At 31.3% G+C, this 13070-nt stretch overlaps 1 protein-coding gene across 2 annotated transcripts in view; it reads right to left on the bottom strand.

Moving 5' to 3' along the window:
• The window catches only part of LOC113519515 (nostrin), an 84419-nt gene that overhangs the window by 42602 nt on the left and 28747 nt on the right, over positions 1 to 13070 (bottom strand). The gene's annotated exons all lie outside the window — the stretch shown is intronic.

Genomic DNA, 13070 nt, shown 5'->3' with positions numbered 1-13070 from the left:
GAAAATAAAATTTAAAAAATTGTATTGCGATTAAAAGTATGTTCAATATTTATTTTCATGTTTTTTCTTCTCATGGTTTTCTTTATTGGTTTACGTTCTCAAGCTTGCAATTTTACCAAGAATTTGTATAAAGTCATTCACGGTGCACTTGCATGCGACATGTGTTGGCCGAATGTCTCATATGAGAAATATCTATATAATGTATTTAACACCATTTCAACGCAATCGTACGGCATGAATGTACGGTGACGAACCGCCCTTGAGCCGGGACAGAAATAAAAATGGACCACTTCGGACTTTCACGTCCCACGCACCAGTGAATCTCGATGTTTTAACTTGATTTGAAAATACTAGTAGTATTTATCGGTACTGGTGGCAAATGGTTACAGTTTTTATATTAGTTATTAATAAATAAGGTACAATTATATTGATTAATAATATTACAATTAAAGATATTGCTATTGTTAATTTCTTTCACGCTAAATTACTAGGCGTACTTAATTCGAAAAGCGTTCTCTCTCCGTCAACCTTAGAGTTAGTGTAAGGATGCTCGAATGTGGTACTTAATATTAAAATGTGGTAATTAATTGATATACATAGATACTATACATATATATAAATAATAAATAAATATACATAAATAATAAATATACACACGTATATTTATTATTTAATATATATAAAATATAGTTTATTATAAACGAAGATGAGAGTAGTAGATATTATATATTTCTCCGATAAAGTAAAGTATAAATGAATATTCTAATAGTTCAATTTCAATTAAGTTACGAAGTGTGGATATTTAAGTATCTTTATAGATATTAGATATCAATCTACTAAGATACTAACATTGATAATGTATACAAAACATTTTCTTATATATTTTTTTTTATAACGTTAAATAAAATTTAGTTTCGAACAGCTTGATTTGAACCCAAATATCGTAATACCGTCTGAAGAAACATCTGATGAACCCAGTCAGATCAAGTTGTCGTAATCGGAATGTAAATTTAAGTATTTTATTTGCTTTTGTTCGCCTAAATACCTTATCATGAATTCTCACTGCGATCGAATAGAGTTGTCAACGTAATACAGAATTTGAGATAACTAGTATTTCTCGATATCGCGTTCCAATATCGATATCTGATCGAGGCACGACCTTCGCAGAAGTCGATCGCTTTTAATTTTTTCGTTGTGAAATCTTATATGGAAGGTTGCTTGACAATACATACCTACATACAGGTACTTTGTGAGTTGTAGAAAGTTGTTATTAAATTTCTGTTTTTTATTTAGAAACGCACCATAACATAGATATAAAAACATTGACCTAAAATTGTTCTTATATCCACTTTTTCTATGCTTTTGCCCATGATTAAATCATCCCTTGAATATTACCATCATAATAAACTTCGGGTCCCATTGATTTTTTCTATAATAAAAGTATACACTACGATTACGTTGGTCAATGTTTTTATTCAGAATTTTTCTTTTCTTGTTTTAGTATATATTTTTTTTAATATATTTTTTATGCAATAATGGATGCTTACGTTTCTGGTAATGAAAGGGAGTGATATATGTATTCTTAATATGATGCAACTATCGCTATAAAAAAAAATAGACACATTTCCATTGCTTTTGTTTTCAGTGATTCTATATTGCACATAAATTTTTTTTGATGGGTGAAAATGGTATGGTAACCCCGCCTGCGCTAACGGGAAACGCTGGCGGAGCACCAGTGAAGGGTGATAGATGAGAATGAAAACAGGCCAGTTAGCCCATCATGATGAATTCATCAGGAATTAACCATGATAGTTTCCAGGGAGAACCGCGAGGAGGTCGACCTGGTTGGGTATATTGCTAGCAATGGGATTCTCAGTCTCCATTACTAACAATCCCTTTCCCCCTATTGCACATCAATTAGGTATCTTCAGTATATTATAATGAAAATGAGATAAATAAAATAGTTATATTCCTATCATCATCATTTCAGTCATTAATTGTCCACTATTGAACATAGACTTTTCCCATAAAGAAAGTTTTGCCAGAAGTTGCCACGTTTGGCAGGTGAGTTGGCAATCGTAGTAAGGCTTTTAGAGATATTTAAAGAGGAACGCTGCTGCCCAATTAAGTTCCCTTAGTCGCCTCTTACGATATCCACAGAAAAGGATGGGGCGGCCTATTCTGTGCTGGGACCATACGGTTTCCTATAACATAATAATTAACTGAATGTAATGTTTTTGTCCATTTATTGTTTTTTTTTTTACCAAATGGTCGCTGGTTTGATTCCTACATAATACAAACGGATATAGTGTGGTTATTTCTGTATTTAATATGTAATAAAAAAAAAATTAAATGTTTCTATCAGTAGTAAAATATGTATATTTAGAATATGCCTTTGTTTAGTTTGGATTTAGATGGCGTTGAGTATTGTGTCCAGTGATATATTTATTTATTTATTTATTAAAACAATTATTATTCTTTATAATACAACAATATATTCAAGCAACCTGTTTGTAGTTTACAAATGGAAAATCGGCATAAAAACAACTAGAGCTATTAGTTTTAACTATCCACTTCAGTACCTGTCAGCTGTATGACTGTGAGTGACGCATCTGTCTTGGTGGTGAGTCAACTTCCTTTATTTAAATGTCTTTTGAACTTTAATCATTGGACTTTACGTATTTAAAATTGTAATATATATCAGTCTGTGTTTTATTATATATTTTTCTTTTAAAATAAATATATTTTTTTTATAACACAGGGTGCAAACGAGCATGCGGCTCACCTGATGCTAAGTGACTACCGCCGCCCATGGTCACCCACAATACCTACGGCATTGCAGGTGTGCTGCCGGCTTTTTAAAAAGGAATATATATATATATATATATATATATATATATATATATATATATATATATATATATATATATATATATATATATATATATATATATATATATATATATATATATATATATATATATATATATATATATTGTCTTATTGTCTTTATTGTAAACACTAAACAAATTGTATAAGTCGTATGATCCTGGCATAGATTAGGCCACCCCTTCCTTTCCCATGGGTGTTGTAAGAGGCGATTAAGGGAAAGCGAGGGATGGGCAGTAGCGTTTTTCTTAAAACATCTTCAAAGCCTAACCTGTGGTTACTAATCCACCTGTCAAGCGTGGCAATTATTGACATAACATCCCAAGAGGCAGGCTTATATTTAGCAGTGGACAGTTAAAGGCTGATATAAAACATATAGTATGCATTAACTTATATTAAATATTTTTGTTTTTGTACATTGAAATATAAACAGTGTTTAGTAACTCACATACATTTGATTTGATGATACAAGTGACCGATGATTATCAATTAATCACGTTATAATTTAAACCTTTCACTGTTTAGTGGAGTAGCAGTTTAATGTATTGCTTCATCTTCAAATGGTTGCGAGTTCGACTGCCGCACAATGCAATAATGTATCCATTTTCTATATTTAAATTACATATTTATATTATTTTTTACAATAATTAGTGATCAAATATTGAGCTAAAAACACGTCACGTCTAATAGAATGTACACTTTTTGCCAACTATAAACCGATTTTGATGATTCTTTATGTTTCGATTACGTAATTGTGACATTATTGGTATAAACCGCCTTAAACAATTATTTACGAGTATTCTATTGGTTGAGAGGTAAACGGTACCGTGTGATAGGAAGTGTCTATCGTCGCCCATTATTACTTGCAATACAAGTGTGGTTGCTAGTAGTTACTAGGCTTTTATAATTTTTTTACAACAATTTTCAATTAATTATTTACAAATGTTACATAATACCATTCAATATTGTGCAAAATGAATATATAACGACTGAAATGATGATGATGATGATGATAGGGTAATTTTTTTTCTTTTTTCTTAGTTAACACCTAAAAACGTGTTAACAAACTCCCTTCAGTTGTTGTGTCGTGACTGGTAAGTATCACCGTTTGTAATGGGCATGCAATGTAGCCATGTCACGTACTTAAAACATTATGTTGTATGAATGTATAACATAAATACCAGAGTACAGTTATAAAATGACCGACCAACAATTAATGCTCACTATGAAAGTTGTAGTATGAAACACTATGACTATTATTATATTAAAAACATGATTTCTAAATTGTACACTTGCTTTATATGTGGACTTGTTTGATGCATAGGAAAATCTATCTATAGAATACAAAGTTAAATGGTACTGATTGGTTTGACTTGACCTACGACAAGTCATTACATATGATAGAAAAAAAAAACAATTCCGCTGTTGTAGTGCTAAAAATGTTAGCATGTACAGATGTCTATTATTCATTTCGAACGGAATTTTGGCACGTAAATTAGTATATTATATCTCGTTTACTCTCTACTTGCTCCAACATAACTGACTACCCCAGACAGTGCCATGAAGGACGCATATTGCCCGAAAAAGGCCAGGGTTTGTTTCTAGCAATAATAAAACGTTTAATGATATGACTTTTGCGATATGGAGTTTTTGGTTCTTATGATTTAGTATAGTTGTAACTTTACAGGAATAACAAGTAGGCTTACATTATTTAAATAAAATACGTCCATACAAATGCTTCGTCAAAAACAATTCAACTTTTTATTGATGTATGCATGAATAGTGTTTTCATGGAGTATACCTTATTTACAACAACAAAGTTTTATTTCAGTAATCATATTATGTATATTTGTTTAAACTAAAATAAAAATACATTTAATTATATTTAATATACATATATTGCGTGCCTATTAAAACAACGTGTTACCGTGTGGTCCCGGCATACAATAGGCCAACGTTTGTTTTCCGTGTGTGTCATAAGAGTCAACTAAGGGAATTTAATAGTCGAGGGATGGCCAATGGCTTCCCTCTTAAAATATCACCAAAGCTAAACTGCGGTTGCCAACGCGCTCGCCTAACGTGGCAACTAAAACCCCCCTTATGAGGAGGCCTATGTTCCACAATAGACATTTTATAGCTGATATGATGAAAAAAGAAGATGAGCATTGAACAAAAAGAAAAATAATAAAAAATCATATTCAAGTTTCAGATGTTAAAATCAGCAAAGAACGTTTTGAAATGTCAAGGTCGTAAGAAGCGCAACGACCTAGCGACGGCAGGACCACAACTGCTATATTGTTTTCAATACATAGGTTTAGTTTTGAAAATAATAAATGTAAATATTTGTATGTATCCATTTTATAATATACATAATAATACTATGTTATTGAATGATGTTTGTTATTAACACGCGTGCTTAAATTATAAATATTTTAATACAACGCGTGATCGTGACAATTGAATGTTATTCAAGACATTGCTACAACGACATAAAATGTTGTAGTTTATATTGTGCACAAATTATAAATAAAATTTGCAATAGTAATAGTACATAATATCATGATAGATATCGAAAAATAACGCGCTTAAAGAAGCGATAAAATAAATAATTAATAATTAAAAAATTGATAAAATAAATATTAACTCACGACTGGATTCTTTGATATGGTGGTAGTCTTATTATTTTTTAAATAATAGTTGGACTTGAAATGATATATGTAATTGCCTGTATGGATTGTCAATGTAAGGAACTAATAGCTCTATCTCTAGTAACATCAGCCTGTCAGTCTCTGTTTTTCTTGTCAGTCTCACCTCCGCGTGACCCCGCTAGAAACTATCATAGTTAATTCCCGGTGAATATGTCATTGCATGTCAATGGAATGGTTGCCAACATACAAGAGTAGGCGGGGTTACCATTCGATTATCATCCATTAAAAAGAAAAAAAAAACTAATAGTGCAGGCGGGATTAGCATTTCTATTCTAATTCCATTGCTTAAAATAGCTAAATTTGTTTTTTGCACCTATTTACGTGAAAATCCAGATACGTAGGAAGTGTTTCGCGGCCGTTCGCATATTCGTGTATGATGAAGTAAAAACCTTGTAATATGAAAGTTTACATTTGTACATAAAATGCAAGATTAAAGGAATGATTTTTGATATACCTCCACATCGCCATTTTTAAGAATGGTTCATGTATGTATATAAGTCAAGCATAAATTTAATTATTAATTAGACATTCTTTAAAATATCCTGGGAAATGGCCAATATACTTCAGTGTTTTATTTTATATATTTTCATGGGGAAGAGAGGCAAACGAGCATGCGGCTCGCCTGATGGTGAGTGGTTATCGTAACCTATGAATACTAGAAACGACAGAGGAATTGTCGATACATTGGTCTCGTGTGTAAACACTGATGAACTTAACATTCGCTTCGAAGATTATGTATAAATCGTATAAATTTATATGTTCATAAATATAAAAAAATGTTCATAAAGATAAAGTTCATATAGCCATCTATCATATACAGTAACTTTTTTATCCGCTACATTATACACGTAGATTTCAAAACCAATGAAATAGATCTCTTCTGGATAGCGTAGGTATAAAAATAAACATATACCAGATTTTAACTTAAGACTTTCAGGCACACGCCTGTGAAAACTACATTCAATTTAATGCAGTAGTTTTTACGTGATGTCGGAACAGATATATAGACAAAATATTTATAAATGACTAGTTGGCTGCTGTTCTCAATTTTTCTTAAAAATCTTTTATGTACCAAAATCGTATACTTACATACTTACACACAGTAGTATAAAAAATAAACAAATATTACATTTTATAATAAGTACTTATATTTAGTTTAAATTCAGTTTCAGTTTCACCTGTGCAATATTGAACTATAATATTCTGTTTACGGAAGTTATTTTAAATATTGTACGACTGTTATTGTAATATCAAACGTACCTTTTGTTAATAAGGAAGTATATAGATTTAAAAGTTCGAAGACTTTTTATAAGGTTGTTTTATTTTTAATTTTATGAAGGTATAGAGACCTAATATTATAGAACAAAAGATACATTTATTGCGTAAAAAAAAAAAAACAATTAGAAATCGTCTATATCGCTGGCGATTTTAGGATCAACAGAGAAGTACCATAATTGTATTTAAAAGAAAAATAAATTTTTAAAATAGATATAAAATGAAAATATCTGTACTGCTTCGATTTAGTTGTTTTTGTGTTACAATTTTGATATCTAATAAGAATACAGTAATAAGAAATTGTCTGTCTGCTTATATGGCATGCTTATGAGATAAATAGGTGTTTATACCTAAAATTGATAATATTGCTCTGGACTGTGTGTAAGTATGTATAGTGGAGTTTTGGTGTAAAGTAAAAATTTACATGTAATATTTCATTCACATCCTGTGTAAACAGCTGTCATCTATTCAAAGTCCATCTTGAAATCTCATTGTTTTAATTACGTACGTCACACATCGCGCTTTCGCAGAAAAGGAATAAATATACGTAGACTTGTATAATTTACATCGTTATTGTATCAGTTGACATTTAACAAGAGTATCCATAGTCTTGAATTAGACTATCGAATACTAATTTGTCAGTTACTTAAAAAAATAAAATAAATAAAAAAAAACTATATTTCTAAATGATTATTTAAAAATTACGAGTGATAGTGAATTAAGACGTTAACCACAGAACAAGTTGCACATAAATCTACTACTACGTATATGCATCAATAACTTTTACCAGAGCGAAACCATATTTTTATTAGTAAAAAATGTGCCGAATAATCGTTATCGAGTGATCGTTAGTCGATTGTAGCCGTTTTGGTGAACATAGCATTCATTGTGACTACCCACTAGTGGACAGTTTGTTAGAAATATTATATAAATTGACATATGAATGAACACACGAACGGATGAATTTAATATTACATTATTATCTACGAGTATTGTTACCCATTATAAATGCGAATGTTTGTTACTCTTTCAGACAAGAATTAACAAACGGATTTAAATGAAACGTAACTTTAATATATAAGCCGCGAAATATAGCTAGTAAATAATAAAGCCTCTACACATTAATTGTAAATTATTGTATTGTATTATAAAACCTTAATTGTACATAATAATTAAGTACTAAGGCATTTATAATTTTATTTATGTAAAGGGATAAAGATATTATCGCTAGAGCAACCAATAAATGGTCTCATGGCTAACGTAATCTTTTTTATAAACAGCCTTTGAGTTGTTTTTATCCACCTAACTAGCATTTATTTGCGACTTCATGTACATAGATTTTGGAAGCAGGTAAACGTTTTTTTGTCGCGTAAGAGGAAAAACACAATAAAATGGGCCACTTCTAGATAGAGTATCAGATAAAACATATACCACATTTTAAAGTTTGGCTTTTAGGAACAAAATCGCTCCCAATTTGTGTATTTGTGTTTGCGTTTGCCAGAATAAACAGACAAGCATAAATTCAAAAAATTACTCTTTTGGCTTTGTTCGTTCATATCAATGTTTCTTAAATATTCCTTATGTGCAGACATCGTTTATTTAAAATTTTATTATATGCGTATAGAGTATAGAGATGTTGCAAAAAAATTCGATATAAGTTTATTTCTTTATTCTTTATTGTAAGTAATCGTGGTGATAAGAACATTTAATATTATAACGAATTTAAAAAGGCGATACTTCTAAGTTCTAATATTTCTGCATAAATAATAATAAAAAGTAAACTATCCATCCGCTAGAACAAGTGAACAATTCCAAAGAACTCCGCCAGAGCGCTCCACTTTAAATTGAAAGTGTAAAAGCAAAGATATAATGATGGGAAATAGCCGAACAATCTCCGTCCGTATTCATCAGATAAAATTACGTTTGTATGTGAAGCTGTCCTGTGTCCAGCGTATGTTGACACACTAAAATCAAGTTAATGCAACCAGCGGATGGGTCTAATTTCAGTGGCTGCTGTATTAGCATCTTTAATTGTACCGCTAATGTCCCATTGTCGTTACAAAATCCCGAACAATGACAACTCTAAACGAGAGAACGACACATTTGGTCGGCCATTGTTTTCAATGTATAATTATGAATATTTCGAAGATTGGACATAAGCAAACATACTATTGTTTAGACAATTTTCTAAACTACATGCAATGCAAACACGCAAAAAGACGTGTTTGCAATTAAAGCAAATATGCTACAAATAATGAAACTAATGTTCACTGTTACCACTAATACTTTACTTATTGTAGGTATTGTATAACATAAGAAGCGATTAAACGTTGTTTATAATTGTTTATTATGGTGGGTGAAACTGTTTCCTGGAGTGCGCAGCTGTAGCCCCCTAACGTTCAGAACTCCTCCGAATTCCGTGAGGTTGCTTTTTGAGGCCTATGACGATTCGAGGAAGTGTTTGCCTGGCTGGCTATATTAGCTGCGATTTACATCTAAAATGGTCCAAAGAGACTTAGTGTGGAAATGGGAGTCGATTTTACATTACATTATATTTATATGAATTTACAGGGTACAAAAGCATAACACATTAGTTCACAGGAATGGCCACGCAACAATGGGAGGTATTATGGGCGAAGCAGTATACTCTGTTATACCCATGCCCCTGTTCATGTACGAGTATAGGCGATGGTTATCACTTTCCATCAGGTGGGCCGTCAACTTGCTTGCCATTTTAAGTTGAATAAAAAATATTACTAGGAAAAACTGATTATTATATGTATATATATATACTCCAAGACATACAGGTTGAAAAACGACTTAAAAAAAATTATAACTCTCCATACCTATTTACACGACCAGATTGAAAATGAGTTACATTGAAAATGTTTCCATATTGGTAATGAAATTTACATATATTTATATGTATAAATTAATCATATAATTATAAAGTGTGTGATTTTACTAATTACATCAATGGTAAATTTTTAAAGATATTTTGTATTTGTTAATCAATAATTCTCAAACATCTGTAATTGTGAGCAGATTTGTATTTCATTTGGTCCTAGACTAACATATAATATTTTTCTCATCCTAATACATGGAAGCAAATGCACGGGTTTTATTGAACGCTGAATATAAACCATAGGGGAGGTCTAGGATAGGAGAAGGACCATAGAGGAAAAGGATTTTGCCAATAGTTACCACACTTGGCAAATGGGTTGACAACCGAGTTAGGCTATGGTGACGTTTAAGAGGAACGCTGTTGTCCATCCTTCGACCATTAAGTTCTATTAGAGGTCATTCAGGGGGTAAATATCGTAAAAGGTTTCTTGCGACACCCATGGGAAAGTTAGGAATGACCCATGCGCACGGCGATATTCTTGTGTAGTCTCATATTAACTAGGTAAATTGTTAGAAATTTTACAGTCGTTTTTTGACAAAGTTAATAATTATGGTGAACGAATTACACACAGACATGCAAGCATTTTTATCGATAAATTGTCTATATCCGATTGATTTAATTAAGGTCTACAGATATCAATAATTGACAACTGGTCTTTATCGGAATATGAACTATAAGGCCTTAAGATGTTATAATTCGAAAATTAGGAAGTATAGGCGGAAATAAACTATTGTAAGAGCTCTACCTATTTTTTAATGACATTTAGAATGGCAAACATCTTGACAGCCGTCCTGATTGAAAGTGATAATTGTCGCTTGTAGACTTGAACAACATCTAGGACATACATTGCAATGGTATAAATACTTTTTTTAACGTAGGTACATTTTATGAAAATATCAAGTTAATTTTGTAGATATACGTCATAATATACTTTAAAGAAACAAAGTTGAAACTAAGCTCTGTCAGTAGTATAAAGCTAAGAGGGTACTAATATTGTTTAAATAGACAAATTATTAAAATATGAAATCATAATACAATATAATTATTCAGTGATTGCAAAATTTCGAAGCGATTCATTTAATGCTATTGAACTGTATATGCAATATTAAATAAAAAAGAAATTTTACTCAAGAGAAATAAAATAATAATCATTCCAAAGATTTGTTATTTTTAAAATATAAGGATTTCTATAAAGAATAAAAAAAAAAACATTAAATTCAAGAAAACCGAGTGATTCATTTGTTAGTTACTAACATATAATAATAGTGATTCACTTAATAGTTGAATCACAATTATCTATCACATCACTTATGATAAAAGATTCTACTAGGACCAGAGCTGTTTCATTCGAAGTCATTAGATGAAATTTTGCAAATATTTAAATTACTAATAAGTTATTAATATACCATATTATACGGTTCTCGTTTTAATTCGCTATTTGAGTACGTATTAAAAAAATCATTAATGAACAATAAAAACTGTTATTAAAAAATAACAGATAATTCAGACATTGTCACACTTTGGTACAGACCCTCTTAATATATGTATATAGATTAAAACAAACGAGATCAAATACTGATTTTAAATTGAACGTACAAACCAGTTTAACGGTAACTAGGTACACACATTATCATATTATATTACGACAAACAATCAAATATTCAATCGGAAACGGTAATCATGATTGTCAAATACAATTTATAAATTCAAGGCTCTTATTTTAATTTCGCTGACTGTTACAATTCATTCTCTTCATGTATCAACGTGACCATCAAACGTTTTTAAATCGATTTTGAAATGGCCGATTGCGCGATAATCGATAAGCCACAAGAGAGCCGATTTACAATGTATCTAGTGATAATCATAAAATTCTTGACTATATAAATAATTCTAATAATTAGTCAGTGTCCAATTTTATTATATCAATTAAGAACCCGATTAATTCGTTAATTAATAATCGGGCACATTTAAAATCTAATTGACATGTGAGCGTCAATTCATACCGGTTTGTATTACAAATAAAATTGTGGTGTCAATTTGGATTATTTATATAACTAGTATTTAACAGAGACTTCGTCTGCGGGACCGGGATATATTAAATGAACGAAATATAAAGTAGCCTGTATCCTTTTTCATACCAAATACTACATGTACGTTTTTCATGACCATTGGTGGAGCCGTTAAAGCAGATGTAACGAACAAGCACACTTCCACATTTATAATATTATTAACGATACATCGTTGACATTTTTACGTGACATATTTTTCATAGTGAAATACATTTTCTACGCAAACAAACACAGATCTAGATAATGCTGCGTTAATATATTTGTTAGTAATTTTTATGTTTATAAATAGTAAATAATGATATCCATTAAACCACTTGTGTAACCTTTCTGTGCTAATGGCATAATTATTCATTCATACAAATAATAATATGCTTATATTGTACAATTACGAAGACGAATGGCACAGTGTGACAACATGCTGACGATTGTCATATTATAGGACGACCTTGGTGGTGTAGACGTGCCACACTACCTCGCCTTCTGATGGTCGCAAATTTGTTTCCCGCGCATAACATATATTTTTCATGAGTAGGTATATTTGTTTGCATTGGTCTGGATGTTATTTATGCATGTACTACATATGGATTTATAAAAAAGTATATACATATAAATAAGTCTGTCAGCCAGTACTTATCTCATAGTTCAAGTACTGGGTGAGAGGTTTTTAGCAATGGGGTTAAATTACCTTATTGCTAGCATAATATCCCTTATCAGGTCGACCTTTTCGAGATCTCCGTGGAAAATATCATGGTGATCCGACTGACCTGATTTTATTCTCATCTATCATTCCCCACTGATACCCCGTCTGTGTAAATCGATAGTGTAGGTGGGGTACGGGTTGCATTTTTATTTAGTTAAAAATATAAAAATCATAAGTTCTAAGTCTGAGACTAGGTGGCGCTGCATATGTTTAATGATAAAAAAATGTATCAACTGGATCTGATTCGATCAATCATTTGGCGAGGTGACGTCGTGTGACGTCACAGCGGTCACTGGCACCTAGTGAAAGTGGCCGAATCACGAGGCATCAATCTGCAACACTTTCGTCGTGGTAAAATCGATTGTCATTCGACGCTCGATCCTCGCGGTCGATTTCCCTGTAACAGCACGACCAACAGTGCCTGATACATTTAGTGGTACCCCGCCAATATGAGTCCAGGCCGCGTTAACATGGATGATTACACACTTCGTTTGTTACGAACGTGCGTTTTCTATAGAAAATAA

This window comes from Galleria mellonella, unplaced genomic scaffold (genome assembly GCF_026898425.1).
Source record: "Galleria mellonella isolate WM207_F2 unplaced genomic scaffold, CSIRO_AGI_GalMel_v1 utg33, whole genome shotgun sequence".
NCBI lineage: Eukaryota > Metazoa > Arthropoda > Insecta > Lepidoptera > Pyralidae > Galleria > Galleria mellonella.
Note: the sequence above shows the minus strand (reverse complement) of the source record. Positions and strands in the feature narration are given on the sequence as shown.